The sequence below is a fragment of the Lepidochelys kempii genome, chromosome 11, assembly GCF_965140285.1.
Source record: "Lepidochelys kempii isolate rLepKem1 chromosome 11, rLepKem1.hap1, whole genome shotgun sequence".
NCBI lineage: Eukaryota > Metazoa > Chordata > Testudines > Cheloniidae > Lepidochelys > Lepidochelys kempii.
This window is the reverse complement of record NC_136390.1, coordinates 43,748,598-43,775,432: the sequence shown is the minus strand read 5'-3', so window position 1 is coordinate 43,775,432 and position 26,835 is coordinate 43,748,598. Positions and strand designations below refer to the sequence as shown.

The window sequence follows — 26,835 nt, the reverse complement described above, 5'->3', positions numbered from 1 at the left end:
ATTCTCATGTTAAGATATAAAGTGTATATTTCCATGGTTTTCATTTCTACTTCATTTCTTGGAAGAGTGGAATTTATCTCCTCTTTACACTACTCATCACCATGGTATCTGAGCACCTTATTAATCACTAGGATGCCTTGTATTTACTCTACTATTTTGGCTTGTGCTCTTCCTACTCACAGGCTGTGAGCCTGCTACTCTTGAAGTAAGTTTCAGTGGGAGCAGGATCATGCTCTTTATTGCTTCCTTTATTCTTTTATTACTTTCTCAGTGCAGCAAGTCTCCATGATAGTTTCCACATTCATAGCTGTTTTGCCCTCCCCCACATACACACACAGTTTGTATGTAGTAGTATAAAGCATATACTTACCAACATGATAGGAAAGTAACACCAGCTTTATAGATGGAAAACGTTTAAGGTGAGCATGTGGCTAATTTTGAGCATTGTCGTTAGAACAACTGACTTTCCCATCCAGCGCTCAATATTGACAAATACAGAACAGGCATCTAATACTTCTGTTCCTTGTTAAAACAGAAAATCAGATCTTGATTTCCTTGCACTTATGCCCATTCAACAACAGATATTTTGGAGAGGTAGGTTTTGAGTTTCGATGTAGCCTTTTCTCTCTGTGTTTCTTAGCTGTTTCTTAAGTAATTCTACTCTGATTTTTAAAGGAGTCAGGGACCACATCAACTATCTTAGCTGGCTTCAATAAAGAGTATTCGGAATTCAAAATAAACTGTCCCACAGGGTATGCCTGCTAACAAATTTCCACTAATTGACATCAAACTGGTTAATTTCCACATAATAAGTGTTGACTGATTCAAGGGCTTGATTCAACTGACTAAGACTTTCCTTGCAATGCTCACATATAGGCAACCTGTTTGGAACACAGAGTGCAATATTTAAGGTCTTGCCAAATTCAAAGATGCTGGGACTTGGAACAGTGTTTTTAATCTTTAGCTCTTTTGGCTACTAATTATGTGGCAGAGGCATAAATTGGGTTTTGCAAATCATTATTTCCATTAGAAAGGTGTTGGAAGCAATTCCACTGAGGATTTCCCTCCTATTTATGCAGCTGTTACTCCCACGGGAGGAGGCCATTGCAGTCCTGGCTGAAGCATGGGCTTCTGTTCTGTTTCCACAGCACTTGGAAGAAAAACAAAATAGGACTAATGAAAAACACACACGGGAAATGCTTTATTATTTCATCATCCTCACCTACTGAGATCTGGCACCACTCTGTGTTTAGGAAGAACTTCTCCCGCCCTCTCTCTCTCTCTCTGAGTATGGTTATAGAAGGCTGACACTCTGTCATTTCCTGTCAGATCATTTCAGAGGAATTTGCTCTTATTTCCTCCCAGCCTCATCCTGGCCTCAGCATTGGCCACATGCCCCAACACCCATGCTGTGTTTACTTAACCACATGGAGCACTGGGCAGGCTATGCTAGAAATTCTGGGGCACCACACACCCATATTAGTGAAACATTGCAAAACTTACCCTTCTATTCTGGAAGAATTTACATTTCTGTAAGGAAAACACCCAGGGTTCAAAACAAACTTATCCAGAGTTTAGTCAGATTCTGTGTTGGTGAATTTTAACTTCTCCACAAAATTCTGACAAAAAGGTCATTCAACCAAAATCAGACTTGGTTGGATTTTAGGCATGTCAACAAACCTCCCCAGGAAATGCATCTTTTTCTTGATAGCTGTAGCTAGTCAAACATGGATAATATGCTTAATTTATCTATACATCTGTGAGTTCAAACTGCATTTCAGACCAATTAATCAGGACCATTTTAAAATCCAAATAAAATTAGATATTTAAATAGATAGAAATTAAATTGTGTAGAAATATTTAACACACCCAACAAATGTGTGAAAGTAAATCAACTGGCAACAGGACATTTATACTTGACATGTGAAGTTTTTCAGTGCTTAAAGTGGTCACAGTTGGATGCCTTTTAAAAAAAATAGACTTAAGTTACTAATAATCTTCATACTAAGATTTATGGTAAGGAAGGAAAAAAAGGTAAATTATCTGACTGAGGAGTCATATCTTCCTTCCCTGGCAGCACAAGGTTTGTTTTAATGCTGTTAGGAAAAGTCCAATTAAAATAATTTCTGTCAGAAAGCTAGGAGATATGTAGCTCCAGCCCCAGTTCAATGGTCTTGAGCTGGAATGACAAATCTTTCCTTAATTGGTACTTAATATGGTTGTGTGGGATTGGTAGTTTTCCGGGATAAAAGAAGATGGGAAATAGAAAACAGTGGAAATTAGATTAATAAATACTTCTCTCTGAAGTAGTTAAATCAACAACCATGATTTTGGGCATCGTTTATGAAATAATAGGTAACTAAGCGTATTTTATGAGATCTTTTAAATGGCACTTAAACACAAACACCTATCTTCAATGGAGAAAGAGAAACTAATGCCTGCCATTCCATTTACAACTCATTTTGTTCGTCCAGCCTGTTGTGAGGGTCTCAATCATTGCACACCTATGAAATTCTGTACTTCTATTGCTTGGAGCACTGTGGACTTCCTAGTGGATCTGTGGTCCCAGCTGAGACTGGAAAAAAACTACAGTTGTTCTTTTGATATCCTTTTTAGATTCATTTATTTTGCTTTATCACTGTTACTAAAATTTATTTAAACATAATAGATACAAACAAGAAAATAGCATACAACATTTCCATTGGCACACTATAGATTTTTCAAATATAATGAGCTATCAAAGAATTTTTAGGATTCATCAGTCGTCCTGGTACATATTTAAAAATGGAAGTTATTAGAAAAAGCCTCGATTGCCAAGATAAAAATATACCCTAAATTCTAATAGTATCAGAGGTATGTTTCTGTGTGATTGAATGTTTGCTATCAATTTAATATTACAGCATCATTATACATGTACAGGCCCAGATTCTGTCATCTTTAGTATTTATCAATAAAACTTCCCGTTTTAAATTAATTGGTCTGCTACAGGAGTAAAGTGCAACTCAACCTGAGGAAGGGTTGCAGAGTCTGAGCCATAGAAAGATGAATAGAATGATCAGGTCATTTAGTTTTCCTTTTGCTGTATAGTACATTTCCTAGTACTTTGTCCAGTTCAGATGTCCCAAGTGATGGGGCCTCCATCACTTACTAGGGAGAGTTTATTACACAGTTTAATAGATCTCATTGTCAGGATGGTTTTCCTGATATTCAGCCTAAGTCTTCATTCTTATTTCTTGGTATACTGTCTTTTTTACCTCCTTGCTGCTTACATTCTTTAAATATTGGAACAATAGATTATCTCATACCACTGTTAGTCATACTCATTTAGGCAAGCTATACACTTGTAGCACTCTTGACCTTTCTTCATATTTCAGTCCTTCTGGGTTCTCCTAGTAATTAAGGCCAATCAAAAAATATTGAGTATTTTCAGTGAACATTTTTTAAAAAGTAACATTTTTGTTTTGTTTTTGAATGGAAAAATTCAATTCCATAATGAACTGAACGGAAGCATAACATGTTATGTTGAGTAAATAATATATGACAAATATCATATTTGACGTATTTAGCCTCTTTTTCTGCTCATGGACAATCCCTGAGATGACAGTGATTGTCTTGAATGTATTCAACAACTCTTTACCTCAATGAGCTGATCATGAACAATTTTGCTGAGAATACTCACTACTTGATAGTCAAAATCTGAGCTAAGTTGCTTACTTGTGATTTGGCAGATAAGTCATATCAGTCTTGCCATCTTGGCATTTATACCAAAATCATCATGGTCCTAGAGGAGCATCTTAAAATAAAACAAAGCAAGTGTTTATTGCCAGACAGTTCTCTCAATCCTCAGCTCCTGAAATATAGAGTCTAATCCCTGACTGGATGAATTGGCAAGGAGAAGGGGAGAGGAATTGATTACTGGAGCAGGGAGGAGCCTGAAGGGATTTGCGCCTCCTCACAACTTCATCCTGTACTGAACTTGGTATTGGCCATGAGAAAATGCAAAGAAAAAGAAAAGTGGTTGAGTCAGGAATGCCACTGCCTAATTACTCCTCCTTAGGGCATGTTTACACTTAAAATGCTGAATTGGCACAACTGCACCGATGCAGCTATGCTGCTTTAGCACTTTAACAAAGATGCTCTACGCCTACAGGAGAGATCTCTCATATCGGCATAGTTAATCCTCTTACCAGAGAGGCAGTAGCCAGGTCAATGAGAGAAGCTTTCCCAGCAACATAGCGCGGTCTACACGGTGGGTTAGGTTGGGATAACTACGTCACCCAAGCGTGTGGATTTTTTATACCCTAGTGACCTAGTTATACCAATATAGGTCTGTAATGTAGACCAGACCTCAGATAGGTATTTGAAACACTATATCGCCAAAGCTAAATATCAGAATTTGATTTTATTATTTGCTCAGTGTTGATAGTGTGCTAAGTACCAGGAAAGAGACAATTCCTGTTCTGAAAAGCTTCCAAACAACTATGACCTAACTTTTTTTTGGATTTTGGTCCACTGTGCCTAATAGCAGCCAAATTCTGATGCAATCCTAGCACCTAATGACATACTATTCATATTTTTCTTTGAGGAAAGTGATTGGTGGCAGTGTTTGTTAAGCACAGATCCATTTTACCAGGACACGTGCACATACATTGTGATTCCTCATGTCGTTTAGGAAATGGTTGTGCACTCTCTCTAGTTGAGGCCTGATGGTCCTATCCTTTAAACTGATGTATATCAGGAGGAACTTCCCAGAAATCAATGTCATTACAACAGTGTAAGATAGAATCATGCCTTGTATGTTTTTAAAGGAAGTTCAATAATGCATATTTGGTAAATTGACATTACTTTACAATAATTCAACTGTAATGCACACAAAACTAAGATCCATTACTTTCAAATAGGAGAATGCTATGTATACAGTAAACTTACTTTGCTTCAACAGACTTGTACAAGGACTTGTTTTCATTAAATCTGGCTTGAATTCAACTTAAAATATTGTTTTCTTTCTTTTTTTGTCTTCCTGTCCATAACTATTCCTCTGCAGTGTGAAAATACCACAGCCTATGTTTGATGTCTTCACCACAGTGGAATGCTTTTAAATTTAATGAAGAGTTGCAATAAATCAGTACATTTCATTCTGCTTTCTATCATCAACACATATATACTTTCTTTAGTATTAATCCCCTCAGAGATTCTTAGAAATCAGAGGGACAGGCTAGAAGTAATTGTTGTTAACTTGTAAAAGGGTGGTGCTGGCATCATACCTGATAGTTATCTTGTCTTCATCTGAAATAACATTTTGATATTGCCCAATTATTAATTCTTTGATATTAGCAGTAAAACAGCATGGGATGGACTATGACATTTAGCCCAGCCCTGCTTTGGGGTGGTGAAGCCCATGGGACTGCTCACTGTACATAAAATTAAGCATGTTCATAAATCTTTGCAGGATTGGTACCTTAGATTGTAAACTATTTGGGGCAGGGACTATATCAAACTTTGTGCTTTTGTTCAAAACTAGCATAATGCATCCTGACTGATGGCTGTGGGTACTACTTTAATATTATACTAATTGTAATCATAAATCTCATGAGAACAGACTTTGTCAAGATTTCTGCTATATCTTAGTTCCAGACAAGTGGAAATACTTCGAGGATAGATTTTTCTCTAGGTATTTTAGTATTTACCCATCTGTTTTCAGTGCACGTTCAGAACAGGAAATACAGATGGGAGTGAACCAATCGCCTGTTTCAACGCCTTGAACCTGAGAAATTTTGGATCCATATTTGAACTTCCCATCAGGATCCTTGCTCTATAATGGGCAAGACAAAAACCCAGGTCCTGTTGATGCTCCCAAAATTTGGGAAAGCTCAGACCCATCTCTACCCGGAAGTGATAAAATACACTAAGAATTTATAAATAACACGTACACGCTCTCATCTCATTGGTATAATTTGAACCTCATTAAAGCCTTTGGTCAATTTAAGTTTGGATAAAGATCCAAGTGAGCTCTTGTACTATCAGAACCAGTTTTCCCACCCCTCTTCCCAGTGACATAATTATATCTTAATTTAAATAACTCTAATTAAACAACACTCTTCTATGAGAGGCATTGGCTTTAGAGGGTTTATTCCTATGTCTAAATGACAATAGTAACCTATTAAGTAAAAGTGAAAACAGAGACGAATTATCTCATAGACTTCTTGATTTCTCTGGGTTTTTTTTATATGCTTTGGTGAAATGGAGACTGAGTATGTGATTTTTACAAATAAGAGTCTATATTGTAGACATTTGTTATGTGCAGAGCCAGTGCGAGGCATAAGCAGACTAAACAATTGCTTAGGGCCCTGAGCAGCTCCAGGGCCCCCCCTATTAATTATAAGTATGTGGTGTGTGTGTGGAGGGGGGGCAAAATATTCCTGCTTAGGGCCGCCAATGGGCTAACACTGGCACTGGTTATGTGATGTGATGTCTGGCTTCTTGGTGGTCTGAAATTGTATTAGAACTCTGTTTATTAACCGAGGTTCCACTAGGGTCCAAGGTATCAGTCCCTAAAGTCATCACATTATTGTCTAGAAAAGCTAATTTAGGTCATATTTAAAGGTGTTTTATTTTCACTTATCTCTTCCTCTGAGTTCTGGACTCATGATAACTCAGGTACCTGACTTATAGGTAGGGCAAGACAAGAAATAGTCCCAGTAAACATTTTTAAACTATTACTAATAAAACATTCCTAAAATAGTTATCTGCTGTATATTCATTATATCCAAAATGCTCAATGGCATAAACAGAATTAAAATGTTATTGGCACTTTGTTTGGGATGATCTGCATCAGGACTTGAACTGGGGGAAAGGCAGGGATATGGTGGTACTCTCATAGATTCTGCCCACAAGTCAAACTCTACCTACTTGAGTTAGCAAAATGACCATGCAGCACAGGTGCTGAAACTAGGGATGCTGGGGGTGGTGCTGCACCCCCTGGCTTGACATGGTTTCCATTATATGCAGGGTTTACAGTTTTGGTTCAATGGCTGTCAGCACCCCCACTATAAACACTGTTCCAGCACCTCTGCCATGCAGGTATTAATCAGACAATGTCCACTGGGCTTCTCAGCTTGGCATCCCCTCACCTGGGTCAGATGCACCCTTGGACAGACCAGATTAAGACATAGCATAGGCTTAGATCCTTATCTCCTAGATTTGTGTGATGATCTCAGAATCTAAGTTCATTTAAAAAATATTTTTAGCCCTCATGGTTCTAAAGAAAAGTCTCAAAATGTGACCTTAGTGTAATCAATATATCGATGTCTGTCTGCCTGAGTCTGCTGACAGCCTCCAGCAGAAGGCAGGGAAGAAGCACTTGGCTTCATATCCATAACCAGAGCATTTCTCAGGGGAGGGAAGTGCTGGCTTGTTGCATTGCTTGGATGTCCACTTAGCTCTGTAGCAGTGGCTCTCTCAGTGGGATTTGGATGTAGTCCTGATTTCTGTGGAATTGGCTTCTCTTTGGTGAGGCTTAAATACACTGTAGGGCTCTGCTCCACCCATATAACCTTTAGACTCCACAGGTCCTACTGAGGGGAGGAAATCTTCCCCCAAATTGTATCCACTTGTGCCACCAAAATAAGACTTGACTCCCAAGAGATAGAGTGATGATTACAGATCTGCAACTTTCTTATATGCTTTGCAAGCCGTGAAATAGTTTAGCAAATAGTTTAAATAATCATCATTGAGCATCTGAGTTAATACTCCATTGTGATGAAATGAGTACTCACTCCCCTCAGAGCTATTGTTTCAGACTCTCTGCAAATGAAGGTATGTGTCACTACATTGGTTTATACTTGTGAAGAAAACCTTGAAAATATTAAATATGGGCTACAGACTTCATTTTTTTAAAATGAAAACTGAGGTTCTGGAGAACAATACAGCAGCCTCGGAAAAGTGCCAGGTTACCAACTCAACGTGACTTTCTTAGGCCGATTTGAGCCCTTATCTCTATCTTTCTCTTGTGGCTTTTGCAGTTATGTGGAATGCAGCCATCCCAAACTCATGCTAATAAAACCTATACAACTCAAAAATGAAACCTTTTTAAAGCCAGTATTTATTTATTTAGGAGCTGTTGGATGCTAAACAAATCTTTTAAAAAACTATCAGATTTCTGTTATGTTATCTGTTATGATAGTTATGTTACTATCTGTTATGATAGTTATGTTACTTAGCAGCAGATAATACATTATCTGAAAGATGACTGTGATGAATGCCATCTATGTACAACATATTGTAATTTAAAGTGCAGAGTACTTGAATATAAAGAAGTACTAGTAAGAAACGTAATTAGAGTTTTGGAACACCCATCGACTAATCAACCCTTTGCACATGTGCAGTGAAATACCTAGGCTATAAGGTTTCCAATTGTCTTTGCTATTAATGTATGACAGCTATACTTTACGTTTTGCCTTGGGCTAAACTCATTTTCTGTTGACTACATCTAAGGCATATAGCCAACTCTTAAGTTCACTTTGGGGTTATGAGGTTTACATTTTATAGGTACTAACGTATAGATACAACAGTTAGCTGGATGTTTTATAATTGGAGTCTCACTCTCCTTTTGTGGGCACTGAACCAGATCGGCTGTATTAGTTTATTGCCCAGAACTCTTCACATTGAATTACTTAAGTTGCTTGTTCATAAAAGAAAAAAAGAAAAAGAAAAAGAGTCTGCTAGCTTTGTGTAAATTCACCGTCAATTTATATTGAAATACAGGGTTTTGCCACTGGTTTGCTTTTTGTTTTTGTGTGAAGATAACTGTGTAACTAATGGTTGGCTCTACTGAACAATTGCATTATTGTTGCACTTAAATTGATCCTAGAGGCCCATTTTAGTGTGATAAAAAATTATAAATGCATAAATTAAACTCTTTCAAAGTACAGGCATTTTACAACAGCTAATAACTTCAGAATTGATCTCTTTTGCCTATTTTTAAAAAAAATGTGTGTGTATATAGCGCACATGGGGATCATTCAATGGTTTAATTACTCTTTATTTCTGGTGTTTACTGAAATTGTACATCTCAGATGCACTGGACCAAATTCTGCTCTAAATTACCTGTGTAACACCAGTAATCCCTGTGAAGGACTGCAGTGAGCAGAATTTGGACTACTGTGTTTTTTTTTAATGTATTTTAAAATAGAGCCCTATTGAAAAGTAAAAATTTGTTAAGTAATCCTGCAGGGTATCCAGTCCAATTTCAAAGGGCTTTTTTTGAAGGATGCAGATAAGTAACAATATCTTGCAAATTTATTATGTATGGATGCTCTTTTAACCAAGCACAGAACAAGACAGAGCTAGGAAAGAAACTGTCAATTTGTCAAAACCAGCCTTGTTTGAAATATATGCAATACAAACTTCAAGAATTCTTTGTATTATGGAGGAGAATAAGTGATGAACTGGAAAGGTTAGTTCTTATTGCAGACATCACTTAAACCTGTCTTCTTTTTATAGAACCATAGGTGTAGCTAGCACTTTTACAGGCATATAAAAAGACAAGGTACTTACCCTTGTAAGTTTACAATCTATACACTTATGCTTAAGCACTTTGATGGATCGGGGCCTTAATCAGACCAAACTCACAGTAAAAATGAAACAGAAAATTGTGGGCTAGGGAGAGAGCAGTAAAGGGAAAGTGAACACTGCTCTCGGGGAAGCACCCCTTAATCACATCAGATGGCACTGTACAAAACCCATAGAAGACAGGGTTTCTACCCCAAGAAGCTTACATGCACAGTTTGACAGACAGTGACACTTGCGACACATTAGATACCAGATAACCAGAATATGGATCAAAGCAGTCCAGACATCTGTTTTCCAACAAGCTTTTGCAGATTAACAGTGCCATGCTTCCTAGAAGAAATGTGATTTTAGGTTACTGGGATGAGTTTGAATAAAGGGATAGGATGATTTTCCAGTGAAGATGGAAATGGATCCAGTTCCAAGCATAAAGCGAAGCATGAAAGGAGGCATGAAAATGAGAAGGATAAGGATACTACAGGAACCTGCCAGAATGAAGAAAACGGTAGAAAGGAATCTTTCAAACCACAGGATAGAACAAACATGAGCAGCAGCACTAAGGCTAGGTTTGCCCACTGTGGCACTCATATAAGGGGCAGATCATGGCAGTCTACTGCAAAGAGAGAACAGTCTTTCGGGGGAAAATTGGCAGGGAAAATCAGGACATCTATTAGTTTTGCTTCCACCCAAAACCGAGATTTGTTTGGTCACAAAATAGTTCTAGCCACAGCCTCCAGGCAGAGACTCCATTTTCAATGAACAGTCACCCAAACAAAACTCTTCTTGCGCAAAGGTTCAAATAGAGCGACTACAAAAGGTGTGCATCCATCACTAATCTAATCCAATCCTAATTTTCTAAAAAGCAGGTGATTTGCCCATCTGGAATAAGAAAACATACTAGCCCTCCCCCAGGCTGGAGTCCAGGTATCCAAATCTGAGAACTTGTATACAGTAGAACATCAGAGTTACAAACACCAGAGTTACAAACTGACAGGTCAACCACACACCTCATTTGAAACTGGAAGTACGCAATCTGGCAGCAGTGCACTCATGAGCACGCGCGCGTACACACACACACAGAGTACAGCACTGTGTAAAATGTAAACTACTAAAAAAGGGACAGTTTACCAAAAAAAAGATTTGACAAGGTTAGAAACTGTTTCTGTGCTTGTTTCATTTAAATTGAGCAGCATTTTTTTCTTCATAGTGAAGTTTCAAAGCTGTATGAAGTCAATGTTCAGTTGTAAACTTTTGAAAGAACAATCATAACATTATGTTCAGGGTTATGAACGTTTCAGAGTTATGAACAACCTCCATTCCTGAGATGTTTGTAACTCTGAGGTTCTATTGTATGTCCTTTTAAGCCCAATCAATTAGAGCAGGCTTATCAGTTTCCTTCTAAAATCATTATTGTAATAGGCATAAATATAACATTAACATTTTGGGAAATTATTTTATAAATCTCATTTAATTATAATCATGAAATCAAAGCTGAACTAATTTTCACCTGAATTGCAATTAACACCACAGAAAAGCCCTCCAATCTTCTACTTTTGAGCAAAATGAATTCCTTTTTTTTACTAGGTGTGTCCAGCATTTAGCACAATGGGGCCATGATGCAAGTCTGTAGGTGCTATCATAATGCAAATAAATAATGATGATGAGTAAAAGTAACTCTACATATAACCTGAACACATTTAACTTTCTCAATTATGGATAAGTGTCCAAAACCTACCTGTGACTGCTGCCTCTTAATTACTCACTCACTTGCAAGTGGAGGAATCAGGTCTACTGGAACAGCCTCTGTATATATATATTATAGAAAAGAAACCAACTTAGTTGTGTAAACAACTATGTGAACTGTACCTCATCCGGCCCAAAACAAACGTGCTATCAATCACTATGGTAAGCTCATGATGGGTATGTGTGTGAGACCTTCAGAGCAGGAAGTGCATACAAAAACATTAACCAGTGTGCGAGTTCCAATCTCCAGTAAAGCCTTAGCTGCTACCGTAGCAATTCAAAGCAAATGAGTTCCCCATTAGCTGTCTCTTAACAACAGCAACAAAGTAACTTCTAGGTTTTTAAAATTAACTCACTGAAGAAAACTGTGCTCCCCTGCCAATGCCTAGGACACTGCACAGCCAGCTAGCATGGGTATAAATAGCAGTGCAGATGATAAAACAAGACTAAGAGTAGAGTGGAATGCCCATGCCTGAACCCCCAGGCTATATACCTATGTGGCTCTCTACATGCCCAGTCAGTGCTTCCCACATCCATGCTCCTGTTTTTAGCAGTGTAGTGTCCTCCTGCCTCCCCCCTGCCAAATCCTGTCAGTCCGGCATGTAGCTACACACCCTGGGTGACAAGTATGTAGGCTGGGGAAATATAAGAGGATGGTGGATGCACATCTGCACGTGGCCACCAACCACTGGTCTCCCTAGGAAGAGGCAGCACAGGAGCTGTGGGAGCTATTATTGTTTCATGAATTTCCCTCATCTGCCCAGGCAATAAACCTCAGCTAAGTCCTAGCTGTTGGCTAGGGTTCAGGATTTGCCTATATGTGGGGCCCTACCAAATTCATGGCAATGAAAAATGCATCACAGACCATGAAATCTGGTCTTTTGTGTGCTTTTACCCAATATTATACAGATTTCACAGGGGAGAGCGGTGTTTCTCAAATTAGGGGTCCTGACCCAAAAGGGAGTTGCAGGGGGGTCACAAGCAGAGGTGAAAGTAAGCCAGTCCAGGCTGGTACGGTGTACTGGCAAGAGCCAGTACAGTGTACCGGATTGGCTTCCCCAGGTGAGAGATTTAAAGAGCCTGGGACTTCTGGAAGCAGCCAGAGCCCCAGGCCCTTTAAATTGCCGTCCGAGCCCCCCTGTGGAGCCCCCCGGGTAGTGGAGGCGGCTGGGCGCCCCAGGGCTCAGGCGACAATTTAAAGGGCCCAGGGCTCTGCTACAGTAAAACCCGGGCCCTTTAAATCACCGCCAGAGCCCTGGGGTAGGGATAGCGGCAGCGGCCGGGGGCTCCAGCAGCGATTTAAATGGCCTGGGGTGGTAGCGGCGGCTGGAGCCCCAGGCCCTTTAAATCACTGCCCGAGCCCCGCTGCTGGTGCCCCGGTGTAGCAGCGGCAGGGCTCTGGCACTGATTTAAAGGGCCAGGGTTTCCCAGCCACCACTACCGCAACAGAGCCCCAGGCCCTTTAAATCTCCACCAGAGCCCCGGTCTAGGGGCAGCAGCCAGGAGCCCCTGTGGCTCCAGCATCAGGGCCCTGGCGGCAATTTAAAGGGCCCAGGGCTCCCCTGTGGTTGTGGCAGCTGGGAGTCCCTGGTCCTTTAAATCACCGCCGGAGCCCCGGGCTGCCACTGCTACCCCAGGGGCTCCGGCAGTGGGGCTCGGATGGCGATTTAAAGGGCCTGGAGCTCCCAGATGCCACTACCACAGCCAGAGCCCCGGGCCCTTTTAGTCTTGATTTAAAGAGCCCAGGGATTTAAATGCCCTGCCTCTTCCGGTTGAGCTCACGCCCGTTCCAGTTGATGCCCCGCCCTCTGCTCAGGACTCCAGTGTACCGCTAAGTCCTTTAAGCTACTTTCACCCCGGTCACAAGGTTATTTTAGGGGGGTCATGGTATTGCCACCTTACATCAGCATTGCCTTCAGAGCTGGTTGGCCAAAAAGCAGAGACTGTTGGCCGGACACCCAGCTCTGAAAGCAGCATCCCACCAGCAGCAGGGCAGAAGTAAGGGTAGCAATACCATACTGTGCCATCCTTACTTCTGCGCTGCTGCTGGCGACGGCTCTGCCTTCAGAGCTGGGCTCCTGGCCAGCAGCCGCCGCTCTCCAGCTGCCCAGCTCTGAAGGCAGCGCTGCCGCCAGCAGCCGTGCAGAGGTAAGTATTGCAAACCACTCCCCCCTCTCTCCCCCGAAATCCTTTTTGGATCAGGACCCCTACAATTACAACACCATGAAATTTCAGATTTAAATAATTGAAATCATGACATTTATGGATTTTTAAAATCCTCTGACTGTGAAATTGACCAAAATGGACCTTGAATTTGGTAGGGCCCTAACTATAGGGGACTGTAACTAAGACAATGGTATTCAATTCTGTATTTTTGTTTATTAAAAACTTTGAATTATAAAGTTTGCTATAGTTATATTGTCCTTTAAAAAGTACTCGCAACAGATATTAAGTTCAAGGGGATGGTTGATTTATTACAAGGCACTTTAATACTGGTTTTCAACTCCTTTTTTTGTGTGTGTTTTAAAATTCTACATCTAGTGCCAGTCACTGCCAGCAAATAGGACACTTACGCAAGATTCACTTTTCTTGAAAAATAACCCCCAAAACATTACTATTTGGAGTGCCTGAGATTTAAGAGTGAAAATATTTGTAACAAAAACCTTCCTGGAAATAAATCCATCAAACTAACAGTTGAAATATCCATATGAAATGACAAGATTGACAAACATCGGCATACCATAAATCTGTTCATATTCTTAAAAAAACAAAGAAATATAAATATAAATATCACTGTCTGGCCTGATACACCTTAGATTAAAATAACAATACAATACACACTTTATTTTGTGTAGTATCTCTGAGACTTTATCTCAAAGCACTTTAGAGTTAAATATGACATAATAGGCAGAAGAGAGAAACTACAGAGAATATGCACAGGAGAAGAGAAGTGTGTTCAGCTGAGATTTGAAGTCAGATTGAGAGTCAATGAGGTAGAGAGATAAAGAAAGGCTGTTCCAGATGGCAGGAGCTGCAGAGCAGAAGGCTGTCTCAACCACCAATTAATTTAATAAAACCCGCCAGTTTCATCCAGAGTGTTGCCTTCACCATGTTAGGAGCAAATGAACCCCAGACTTAAAATGAAACTAAGTGGTGCAAAACCACAAAAACCCAGTCCTAAGAAGTCCATGCTACACTTGCACATAGACTCCTGCATCGATACCTGGCACTCCCAGACTCCTGGGTTGAAACCCCCTGCATGCAGAATTGGGCAAGTTTCTCACAGATGTAATGGTAAGTATGTCATGAGGTTAAAACATTTGGTTTTCCTGCATCCAGTTTCTGTGAGGTGGTGAACACCTGCAAACCCCCACTGACTTCTACTGGTGATGCAGATGCTCAGCACCTGTCAGAATTTGGCCCACTTCTTTAAATCAAGCTGCCAACTGCAAGGGATAGGATCCCTTGGCTAGGCAAAGAGGGGCATGAGTTGGGGAAGTCACCCATGGTGTGTGCTTCTTGTGCAGTAGGAGTCATTGTAGTGAGGCCAAGCTGGCCACAAGACTCACCATATCATGAATCCTCCAGCCCTTTGATGACAGCAAGGATGCATAAGATATACAGAAGGCTACTTCAGCCAGTAGGTTGAAGCAACCTCCAGCTATGCAGCTACTTCTGATCATGGAAGGGAAGATTCCTCCCACTCATGTTCCTGCATGTCTGCCCTGTGCCCAGCCTGCTACTTGGACTGGGCTCTGGGGTTGTTGAAAAGCTGAACAATAGCATGGTATGAAGCTCAACACTGTTAAACCAGCATAAAACTGAAGTAACTCCACTGATCTCAGTATTTATATATTAAAATGAAGGAATGCTAGGAAAGGGCATCTATCACATGCTCTAGGCACTCTTCACAGAACTTAAGAATACATCACAGATAATACCCTGAGTGCAGCAGTACAAATCACGATAACCCATCACCAGCAAGTCAGGAAACTTTAAATCTCAATTCCCCAGCTTGTCAATTTCCCCAATGTCAAAGGACTAGCAAAAAAGACAATCTTTGCATTGTACCACAAAGGTCATAAGATTCAGGCTCCTTTAGACCATGGATTGGGGTGAATTCCAAAGCTGTGAGGTCCTACTGAAAGGTGAACTGTCAAGTTGGAGGGAGGTTACCAGTGGAGTTCCTCAAGGATCAGTTTTGGGACCAATCTTATTTAATCTTTTTATTACTGACCTGGGCACAAAAAGTGGGAGTGTGCTAATAAAGTTTGCAGATGATACAAAGCTGGGAGGTATTGCTAATTTAGAGAAGGACAGGGATACCCTACAGGAGGATCTGGATGACCTTGTAAACTGGAGTAATAGGAATAGGATGAAATTTAATAGTGAGAAGTGTAAGGTCATGCATTTAGGGATTAATAACAAGAATTTTAGTTATAAGCTAGGGACGCATCAACTAGAAGTAACGGAGGAGGAAAAGGACCTTGGAGTATTGGTTGATCATAGGTTGACTATGAGCTGCCAATGTGATATGGCTGTGAAAAAAGCTAATGTCGTCTTGGGATGCATCAGGAGAGGTATTTCCAGTAGGGATAAGGAGGTTTTAGTACCGTTATATAAGGCACTGGTGAGACCTCACCTGGAATACTGTGTGCAGTTCTGGTCTCCCATGTTTAAGAAGGATGAATTCAAACTGGAACAGGTACAGAGAAGGGCTACTAGGATGATCCGAGGAATGGAAAACTTGTCTTATGAAAGGAGACTCAGGGAGCTTGGCTTGTTTAGCCTAACTAAAAGAAGGTTGAGGGGAGATATGATTGCTCTCTATAAATATATCAGAGGGATAAATACCAGAGAGGGAGAGGAATTATTTAAACTCAATACCAATGTGGACACAAGAACAAATGGATATAAACTGGCCACTAGGAAATTTAGATTAGAAATTAGACGAAGGTTTCTAACCATCAGAGGAGTGAAGTTTTGGAATAGCCTTCCGAGGGAAGTAGTGGGGGCAAAAGATCTATCTTGCTTTAAGATTAAACTCGATAAGTTTATGGAGGAGATGGTATGATGGGATAACATGGTTTTGGTAATTAAATATTCATGGTAAATAGGCCCAATGGCCTGTGATGGGTTTTTAGATGGGGTAAGATCCAAGTTACCCGGGAAAGAATTTTCTGTAGTATCTGGCTGATGAATCTTGCCCATATGCTCAGGGTTTAGCTGATCGCCATATTTGGGGTCGGGAAGGAATTTTCCTCCAGGGCAGATTGGAAGGCCCTGGAGGTTTTTCGCCTTCCTCTGTAGCATGGGGCACGGGTCACTTGCTGGAGGATTCTCTGCTCCTTGAGGTCTTCAAACTACAATTTGAGGACTTCAATAGCACAGATATAGGTGTGAGGTCTTTTTTAGGAGTGGTGGGTGAAATTCTGTGGCCTGCATTGTGCAGGAGGTCAGACTAGATGATCATAATGGTCCCTTCTGACCTAAATATCTATGAATCTATGAATCTATGAATCTAGGTCACTCCAGGGATCACCCTGCCAACAGGTTTTTCTCATATATACCAGTGAGCTTCAACTCAGGTACCTCTGCTGATCTCAACTGCAGCAGTAGGGCACAGGGACAGAGGCAATCTCTCAGGTTAAGTAGGTCCTAAGGTATTTAGGGCTATGTCAAGGTTCCTCCCCCACTCTGAACTCTAGGGTACAGATGTGGGGACCTGCATGAAAAACCTCCTAAGCTTATCTTTACCAGCTTAGGTCAAAACTTCCCCAAGGTACAAAATATTACACCCGTTATCCTTGGACTGGCCGCTACCACCACCAAACTAATACTGGTTACTGGGGAAGAGATGTTTGGACGCGTCCTTCCCCCCAAAATACTTCCCAAAACCTTGCACCCCACTTCCTGGACAAGGTTTGGTAAAAAGCCTCACCAATTTGCCTAGGTGACTACAGACCCAGACCCTTGGATCTTAAGAACAATGAACAATCCTCCCAACACTTGCACCCCCCCTTTCCTGGGAAATGTTGGATAAAAAGCCTCATCAATTTGCATAGGTGACCACAGACCCAAACCCTTGGATCTGAGAACAATGAAAAAGCATTCAGTGTTTTACAAGAAGACTTTTAATAAAAAAAAAGAAGTAAATAGAAATAAAGAAATCCCCCCTGTAAAATCAGGATGGTAGATATCTTACAGGGTAATTAGATTCAAAAACATAGAGAACCCCTCTAGGCAAAATCTTAAGTTACAAAAAAGATACATAGACAGAAATAGTTATTCTATTCAGCACAATTCTTTTCTCAGCCATTTAAAGAAATCATAATCTAACACATACCTAGCTAGATTACTTACTAAAAGTTCTAAGACTCCATTCCTGGTCTATCCCCGGCCAAGACGACTACAGACAGACACAGACCCTTTGTTTCTCTCCCTCCTCCCAGCTTTTGAAAGTATCTTGTCTCCTCATTGGTCATTTTGGTCAGGTGCCAGCGAGGTTACCTTTAGCTTCTTAACCCTTTACAGGTGAGAGGAGCTTTCCCCTGGCCAGGAGGGATTTCAAAGGGGTTTACCCTTCCCTTTATATTTATGACAGGCTACGTAAAACCTAAAACTTTAAACGTCACACACAAACTCACAAGAAGCCAGTGCAGATGGTGGAGCACTCTGGATATGTTTGTAGTGAGAAACTCCACCTACCAAGCAGGCCACTGCATTCTGTATCAGCTTGGGGGGAGAGGGGTTGGATGGTTTTAAAGCCTGGCCCCAAATAGAGTACATTGCAGTATCTTCAGGACCGGCTCCAGGCACCAGCAAAGCAAGCCCGTACCTGGGGCGGCACAATTCCAGGGGGGCGGCATTCCGGCCAGCCTTTTTTTTTTTTTTTTGGCTTGGGCAGTTGCGCTCTCAGAGCTTGGGACAGCAAATTTTTTGTTGCGGCGGCAAAAAACCTAGAGCCAGCCCTGAGTATCTTATCTTTGGGTGATGACAGTCACAACCACTTGGCCATATGTAAATGATAAAAAAACCTGGCCAGGCCATTGATTGCTACTACCGGAATCATCTAGTTCCAGCTAAGAGACCAACTGGATCGCTAGATTATGAACCTGATCAACAAATAGACACGCACACTCACAACTGAAGGGTTTTCTTGCCATGTCTTTCAAGATGTGCTCACATAAATCTGGAGTAAGACAGTGGTGAATCAGACCCTACATGCTGAATCAAAGAAGACCTAGTTTCACAAGACATTTTAGTTCTTTGCTTAATGTCTAAAATACAATACAATACACTAAAAATCCAGATTTGGGCTATTGGACAGATGATAATAAAAAATGCCATGTTAGATTTCCACTTATTCGATCAGTCATTAAAAAGATTTACAGTTCATACCAATATCAGATTATAAAAATTGGGGCCCTCCATAAATTAAAAGGGCTTACTCTTGTTGTCATGTAATAAGAACAGTATTATGTCATATCTGAAAAGGTCTAAGGGCCAGAAAACAAGAGGTAATGAGAAGTGATCTTAAAAGCATATAAGAAATTTTAAAAGCAGATTACTGTAGAATGTAATGAAATATTAGTTAAAAAGGTAACTTGCCAAAATAACACTAAACTAACACTTATCCCTGTAATAGCCTTCATGGCAAAATTAGTAATACACTATTTTTTATTAAAGAGAGTCTGATATAATGACACTAAATTCCATGCAAATATTCTAGTTACTCAGGAGTAATTTATTGTAGTTTAACTGGAAATTTTTTCCCTTGGATCTTAAAAGATTTTACAGCCTCAATTTTAGCACTTTTACTCCTAATAATCAATATTGATTTTACTGTATTTTTTTTATTAATTTGTCTTGTTTTATATAGGATCCAAATCTCAATACAGTGTATAAAGTGATATATTATCTTCATTCTAAAATCTCATTCATTTAGTTAAATATTTTGGATCATCAATAGATCATTTTGCTAACATTACAAAAAGACAAAATAGAACAAAACCTTGTTTTCTGTTCATTGGGAAGTGGCGATTTTGTGCTATGAACAAATAGGTAGATGGCCATGGAAGGAAGAAAGAAAAAGAAAACAGGCAGGATGGTCCAGTGGCTTGCTTGTAGCTTTGAAATGCTATTATCTTTTCTCACAGATTTTTACTATAGAGCAGAATCTCTAATTCAATGCATGAGTTTCACCTGAGTCCATATCATATCCTCCTGCAGTAATCTCAGTGAGAACGGGAAAGAGGCCTCAGGAAACTGGACAAGATGTCCCCCACAGAGCTTCCACTACATGCTGTCCTCAGGAAAGAGAGTTTGTGGCCTAGCAGAGGGGGCAGATGTGGCATCCTTCTCCCCTGCAGTTTAAGAAGTTGCTGGAAACTCAAACTCCAACCCAGCATATTCATGGGCATCTGTATAGGGGCTCCTCCTTTCTTCTGTTCTCCATCCTTTTTCCCTCTAAGCAGCATGATTCCCTCAGGAGCCATGACATGTTTGCCTCTCACCCCTGTGGCCAAATCTTTAACTTCGCACTCTGTCCTGGCCCCTTGAAGAAAAGTCAATACTGCTTCTCGCTGTATTAGCTATGTTGGTCTTTGAGGAGATCATGCTGTGCAGGATGACTGCTCCCCAGTTCTACCCACCCTGAGGTGCCTTTCCACAGCACCATACTCTCAGCTACATGGTGTTAGCACACAGGGTTTTCCACAGGCTCCCAGAGTGGGAGGCACATGATGCAGAGGGCCTTCTTCCAGTGCTTCTCTGGCATTCCCTCTTCTGTATTCCCTCCTTTTATCAGAACAGAGGGGAGCCCTGGTCATTTATCCCTGTGTTTCAATCAACTTTATTTAGATAAAATGTGAGATGACTTCCCTTGGAGAAAGATAACTAGGGGGCAAGTGAAATTCTGGAACACTCATGTCTACACTATGAAATTAGGTCGAATTTATAGAAGTCATTTTTTTAGGAAGCGATTTTATATGCTGTGGGTGGGAGCTACAATTACATGTCTTTCTATATTTATAGCTGTGTTTCTGAGATGCCAGGAGTTCTCCAGTAATGTGCCACGTAACAGAGCTCCTTCTGCTCTAAGTGCAAGGCACATTTCTTTGACCTTGTCTTCTCTATGTGTATACATATAAATATTCCAGAACAAAACACATCACTGCAAATACCATTCTCCCAGGAAGAGGATGAGAGAGCTAACCTGTGATACATTAGTCACATCGTTTACTCCACTAATGGAAAGTGTTCAGATGCTAGGGTGATGAGTGCAATAGAAGAACCAATATAGAACAGAATAGACATGCTTTGTGATTGTTTCTCTTGACTTTTCTATACCTGGACAGTCTGCGGTTTTACTTAGATCTCCTTTTCCTTAACGCTGTGTTTATTTCACCATGTTTGGAAGTTAAAAGTTACCTTTTTGCTTCAGAATTAGTTTTGACTGATTAAAAGAATAAATCCCCGGAGCTGTCTTTTTCAATCAGGCATTGCACAAGCACTTGAACTGACTAAGTTCTGCAGAACATTGGAAACATGGTATGCCCAGGAAATGTTTGCCATCACATTAGTGATGCTATAATGGGCATCACAAATCACCTGGACATTAATAGAATGAAATCACTTACTGCTTCTGAGAGCAGCTTTATTCTCAGTTGGTGTCCTGAAGGCACCATGTGTGCAGTCTAGAGTTTCTATCACAAAGGAGAAATTTTCAAATTCCTGTTTTACTTGCTGCTGTTAGTTTAGTTAAAGTCTTTACCTATTGCTTCTGATAAGAGAATTTTGCACATAACTAGCATTGGAAAGAAAATGTCAAAATGTAACTAGTGTCACATGTTGAACTTCAAATGATCTCTGATTATCCAAAAGCAGGATGCACATGACTACTAATGACTGTCCTCTCTCTCTCACTTAACTGCAATAACCCATCAACTGCATTTCTTTAGCCTGTTATTGCTGTTTTGAAATTTGATCATCAGACACATCTGAAGACTTCTCTCAAAGCTCTGCAGATGTGTCTGTAACAGAGGCAGAGGTGCCTGTGTGCACTTCCCATTTGGCTTAGAAAAATGAATAGCTTCTGTCATCATAATCCATGTCAAACAGACAGCAGTGGTAAAATTAACTATTTCAATCAAGGAAATGGGCTGTTAACATCTTTGATTTGCTGTCAAGGAAGAATTCTGAATTGTGCCCTTGTTCCTAGACCAATTTAAATTTTTTAAAGAGATAGTTTAGGTAATGGTCCAGCAAAAGTAAAGAAAGCATATTTATACATTGTCAGGAGAAAACAGAGTTACTGTCCAGAAAATAAAATGTCTATCATCTAAGACTTAGCTTTCTGCTTTTAATTTACTTTCACTTTGTATTAATATAGTGTTTGTTACACCATGTTCAAAAAAGCATTTAGTTTCTCCAGTGTTATTCTAGCACTCAAATTGATAGCTGTAAAACAGATAAATAGTAGCTGTACTCCACTGACTCCTGCTCCATTTTTCATCTTTTGAAATAAAATCCCCAGAGTGTTTTTTTTTCAGAATAAATTGGAGATAAGAAAGTTATCTTTTGATATGTATACTTCTGAACACGGCAGATTTATGGAGCATTTTTTCCAGCTAGGACTTGCACTCTGCCTTTTCAGAACATATTTAATATTAAGAAATAATCATGTAACACAAAATTAATTGACTCAATTAGAAGCTGAGGTATCTAATTCTGCCACCTTCACGCACATTGATTAGTATTTTATTCCACAAGTAGGCCTATTGAAATCAACGGAACTACTTGTGAAGTAAGGTACTACTTATTATGAGTGAAAATGGCAGAATCAGGCCTTAACTCTTTTCCTCTCGTCACTGAGCACAGTTCAGAAAGCTGCCCTAAAGGGCACTCAAGGATTCCCACTTTGCCAACAGTTCTACACCTCCACTTAGAGAGTTGTGGGGAGCAAGGGGTTGCAGAAGAAGTGATAGGAAGCAGGCATTGGCTAGTAAACAGTTCTACAAGGTCTGCTGCAGTCCAGGTAATTTAGAGCAGTCCTTAGGCTGCATCAATTTACACAAAGAACCATTCTGGTCACAGGCTGATGCAAGATCAAGGGAACAGAAAGTTGGCTCAGAGACAAGTCTGCCCTCCGCTTTCCTGTCACAGCTGAGAATTAAACCCATTTTATTTAACTATGTTATCACGTTCATTAATTTCAAACATTACAAAGAGATGATATTTTGGTATATGGTTCTACTTTGTGGTATGACACATAGGAATGTACTAAACATTTTCAACTCAAGGAAACCTAATTACATTTTGACCTGAAATAACATCAGCTTAATGATTCTCAGTATGCTGCTGCATATTATCCCTGTTTTCCTGTTCCAGGCAGACCTTTTGAAAACAATGCAATCTACAGCAAGACAAAATGGTGGCGTAAACTGCAAGAAATGGGAAAAAAGTTTTTAAAAGCAAATGAACTAAACCTCTATATTTATAACTTGAAAGCCCATGCTCCTGCTCCCCTTCATACTGAAGTTCACAGTAGATGCTTACTTCATTCATCTATATAGTCCAGCATGTTTTTCATGCAATGCAATCCATTAGACATCTAGCAAAGGCATTCATCAGACAGATTGATAAGACAAAAAATAGTGAACTAAACTGATAGTGTACTGCAAACAACATAATAAAAAGAAGGAAGCTAGATTAGTAAAAGAGTTAATTTCCCATAGACTTGCCAAACTCAATTCTCAGTGATCCACCATTACTTTAAAAATGGCATCTATGCTATACTATAATGGTATCTATCTAGTCTGTAGGACATTCCATCTTCCATAAAATTTTAGACTGAATGAAGTTGCATTGCTATTAATTTGGGGCTCATTAATCCTACAAGTTGTTGAGCAGAATTGGGCCATAGACTTTATAACAGTAAAATTACTGTGCATAAGGGCCTACTCCAGATCCAACTGACGTCAGTGACAAAACTCTCATTGTTTTCATGGGAACAGGTCCTCCTTTGGTGACCACAGCAGGAGCAGTGCATCAACCCTCCTTCTCTGCAGCATAAAGACTTACCAGACCCTTATGCACCAGGCAATCCAAGGAACAAGCAGCAGTTCCCAGGGTTGGTCTTATATGTGGCTGGTGTACGAGAAGCCCATTGTGCAGCTATTCTATAGAGGATGAGACCTGCCACAGCACTCCTGCTAAGAACCTACACTCTCCAGCAAGCAGGTCCCTCGGGTAGAGAATGCAGTGAAGAAATTATTGCAACCCTGGCTTCTTCTTCTAAGTTCACCCCAGTGATCTCCACAGCCTTATGCACCCCCCAATACCCTTGCTCCCTTACCTATTCTAACCCTTTCCCCATAAGGGCACATTGAAAATGTAGTCAGGTTAGTAATATGGGATGTCAGGGCCTTGGTCTTTTGATCACCAGAAGTGATTCCACTTAACTATCCAATTTATCGAGGTAATTAGATAATGGTGCTAGAGCTACTCAGATGCATTGCTATCATAATCTGATTCTTTGGATTCCAGTCCTCTTGTGTTCGAAGTTTGAATAAAGGAGACTCTTCAATAATTTGTTGCTGAGAATGTGCCTTAATTATGTATCTAACACCACTCTTGTGAAGGAATGAGTCAGGAGAAAGAAAGAACATGACTAGTCAGAGATTCAGAGAGGACAGGAACATAGATTCATAGGATGAAGTTCTGGTCCTATTGAAGTAATTGGGAACTTTGCTGTTGACCTCATTGGGGCCAGAATTTTACCCATAGTGCTTGGAGTTGGAAAGAGCCTTGCATCATTTTCAACAAACATAAGAAATGCCCATTCAGTATGTCTGTCTGTCTATCTATATTAATATTATAAAGTGGATGGACTCAATTATTTTCACAAAATAAAAGTAGCAAAGGGAAGTTTATTGGTATGGTTAATTAATACAGCTGGGTGACTTTTTTGACAAATTGTATTTGGGGGGCTGGAATTTTTTTAAAACATGTTGAAACTTTTTCATTACAAATATTTTGTGTAGGAAAAGTCAAAACGTTTTGTTTTGACTTTTCAGGATGGCATTTCAATTGCAGACAGTTTTTAAAATGGAGGGGGATGGAAAACACAGTGACAAAATCAAAATGAAAATCTTAATTTTGTTTTGTTTGTTTCAAATCAATTCCTCATGTTTTGGTTGATTCAAAATGAAATTTTGTGATTTTTTTTCACTGTGAGGAAAATTTTTGAAACTTTTGTGTTTCAGTTTGAATTGAACTGGAATTTTTTTCAGGTGTTTCAGTTTGGCCCCCATTATTCACTTCCGCTCTTTTAATGAATAGCCTGCATTTGATGTCTCGTGTCGTCACATAAGGAATATGGCCACTGAAATATTCTTAGCATAGATCTGGTGCCACCAGATGAGACTGGTGATAACTAGAGATGGGGCCAAACAAGAACTTCGTATCTAACCCCCTCCATCTTTCTGTTGTATGTGGTACGAGGGTAAGAGGGGTTGAGGAAACTGTAGAAGAGCTCTGATCTGTTAGGACCAGAGCGAACATTTGGGAAAGAGAAGAAAGGGATTGTGGATTAAGGCTTTGTCTAGAAACCATGCAAAATTGATCAGCTTTGCTCACAGTCCTGCAAACATGCATGTGAGTGCCTCCATTGAGTTCAATAGAACTACTCATGTGACTAGAGTGTTCTCCCTTCCTGTACAGAATCAGGATCTTAGTATGGTTCTACCTCAAACTAGGTAAAACTTGTCATCTTTAGTTTTTCCCTGAGCTTTTCAGGCTCCTTTTATACCCCAAATTCTAAATTCAAAGTCATGTGAACTGAATTGCCCTCCCTTCAAAAAAACAAGAGCTCACCAAAACCTTTGTGGAATAAACCCACTGAAGCTACTAATGACTTTCATTTTCTGATGCTCACCCAGTAGAAAAAGAATGCATAATCCTTTCCTCTTAAAGGAAATGAAGAGCTCCATCCTCAGTGTGTGGGAGCTGAGGGGAGAGCTAATTACTTTTTCCATGCCAAGAAAGAAAGGACATGTGGCCAGAAAGAAATGTGAATTCTATTGACTCCATGACCTCTGTGTATATGTGAGTCTGGCTTGTAACTAACTACACTGGAACTGGTGAGACGTTTACAGTGTGTGTGTGGCATGGGTCTCAAAGGCAAAAAAGAATGACATGCAGCTAGAGGAATATAGCATAAATAATGTGTCCATGAAGCAGTCCGTTTATTTGTATGGACAGGCCTTTGTTTGGCCCATGAATTCACTAATCCAGTTGGGTATCAGAATATTTTAATTTTTGCCAGTTTTGAGTTTGGTCTTACTGTTGTAAGATGCCCATGTACTGAGGTGATGGATGCTAGTTAGAAATCTGTGTATAAATAAAGAGAAATTAACAAAACATTGTTGCTCTTACTGCTATTGGTCTGAAAAATCACCTAAGAAACGTCAAGTCCCCAGCCTTCCTATTTTTACCCACTTGTAACTGGCATTACTAAATTATTTTTTGCCCTGTGATTTGATTCACAGTATAGGATCCAGGCCCCTGGAATATACTCATGCAAAACTCCAACTGCTCTGAATGGGAGTTTTGAGTGAGTAAGTTATTGACAGATTGGAGAAGAACTCTGAACACCCGACTCTCAGTCCTAGATTTCCTTTTCTGCATGCTGTCTCTATATGGTTAGCATCCTTGTATTCACTCTGTAATTGAAACTGCAGTGTCTCCATCAGTCTGGCAGTGGGAGATAGGGAATAGGACATGTTTCTTAATTAGTTCTTTGGTGGCAGTTTTCTTTTTCCCTTCTGATATTTTTCAGGATCAAGGATCTTTTTTAATAGAAAAAGATGCTTTTCAGTCACCCCCTTTTCTTGTTTCACGACCAGGAAATGCTAGTTTAATTATTTTTATTCATTGCTTATCGGTTTACTATAGCTAAAAATTAAAGACAGGTATTGCCATATAGGGATGCGCTCTACACAAGAAAGAATATACACATAGGGAAAAATCATTATAAACCAAATTCCACTCATCAGCATTCACAATAATATAATACAAAATAAAAGGGAAAGTGCATGTGCCCATATGAGAGAGAGAGAGAGAACATGAGGTAAAATATAATTGAATAAAACCAAAAAATGTATTATTTTATAGGACTAAATTCATTCAAAAATGTACACATAAACCCCAGGCACCAACATCTACTTTATTCATGAAAGATCACTGCAGAAATTCCCATAAAATTGACAATAAAGGGGATGTGATGTTAAGTCAGTATATTATTATTAGAGGGTTTTTTTAAAAGACCCATGTGTCTGGGAAGCCTAAGGAAGAGCCACTCCAGTCGTGTCCTTTACAAGGCTGTCCTCACATTCTGCAGTAGAAGTCCCACATCAAAAAGGTTCTTAACAGCATCAGCATTCTGAATGAAGAATTAAACCCCATGATGAAGCAACTTCAACTTAACTGGAAACAAAATAGCAGCCTCAATATTTATGTAAC

At 39.9% G+C, this 26,835-nt stretch overlaps 1 long non-coding RNA gene across 1 annotated transcript in view; it reads right to left on the bottom strand.

Annotated features, from left to right (window-relative positions):
- Positions 1 to 377: 377 nt before the first annotated feature.
- Positions 378 to 26,835, bottom strand: part of LOC140895678 (uncharacterized) — a 63,436-nt gene continuing 36,978 nt past the window's right edge. The window contains exon 4 of the long non-coding RNA XR_012154308.2: positions 378 to 1,150. This is a non-coding gene — a long non-coding RNA (uncharacterized LOC140895678). The remainder of the gene's footprint in view (positions 1,151 to 26,835) is intronic.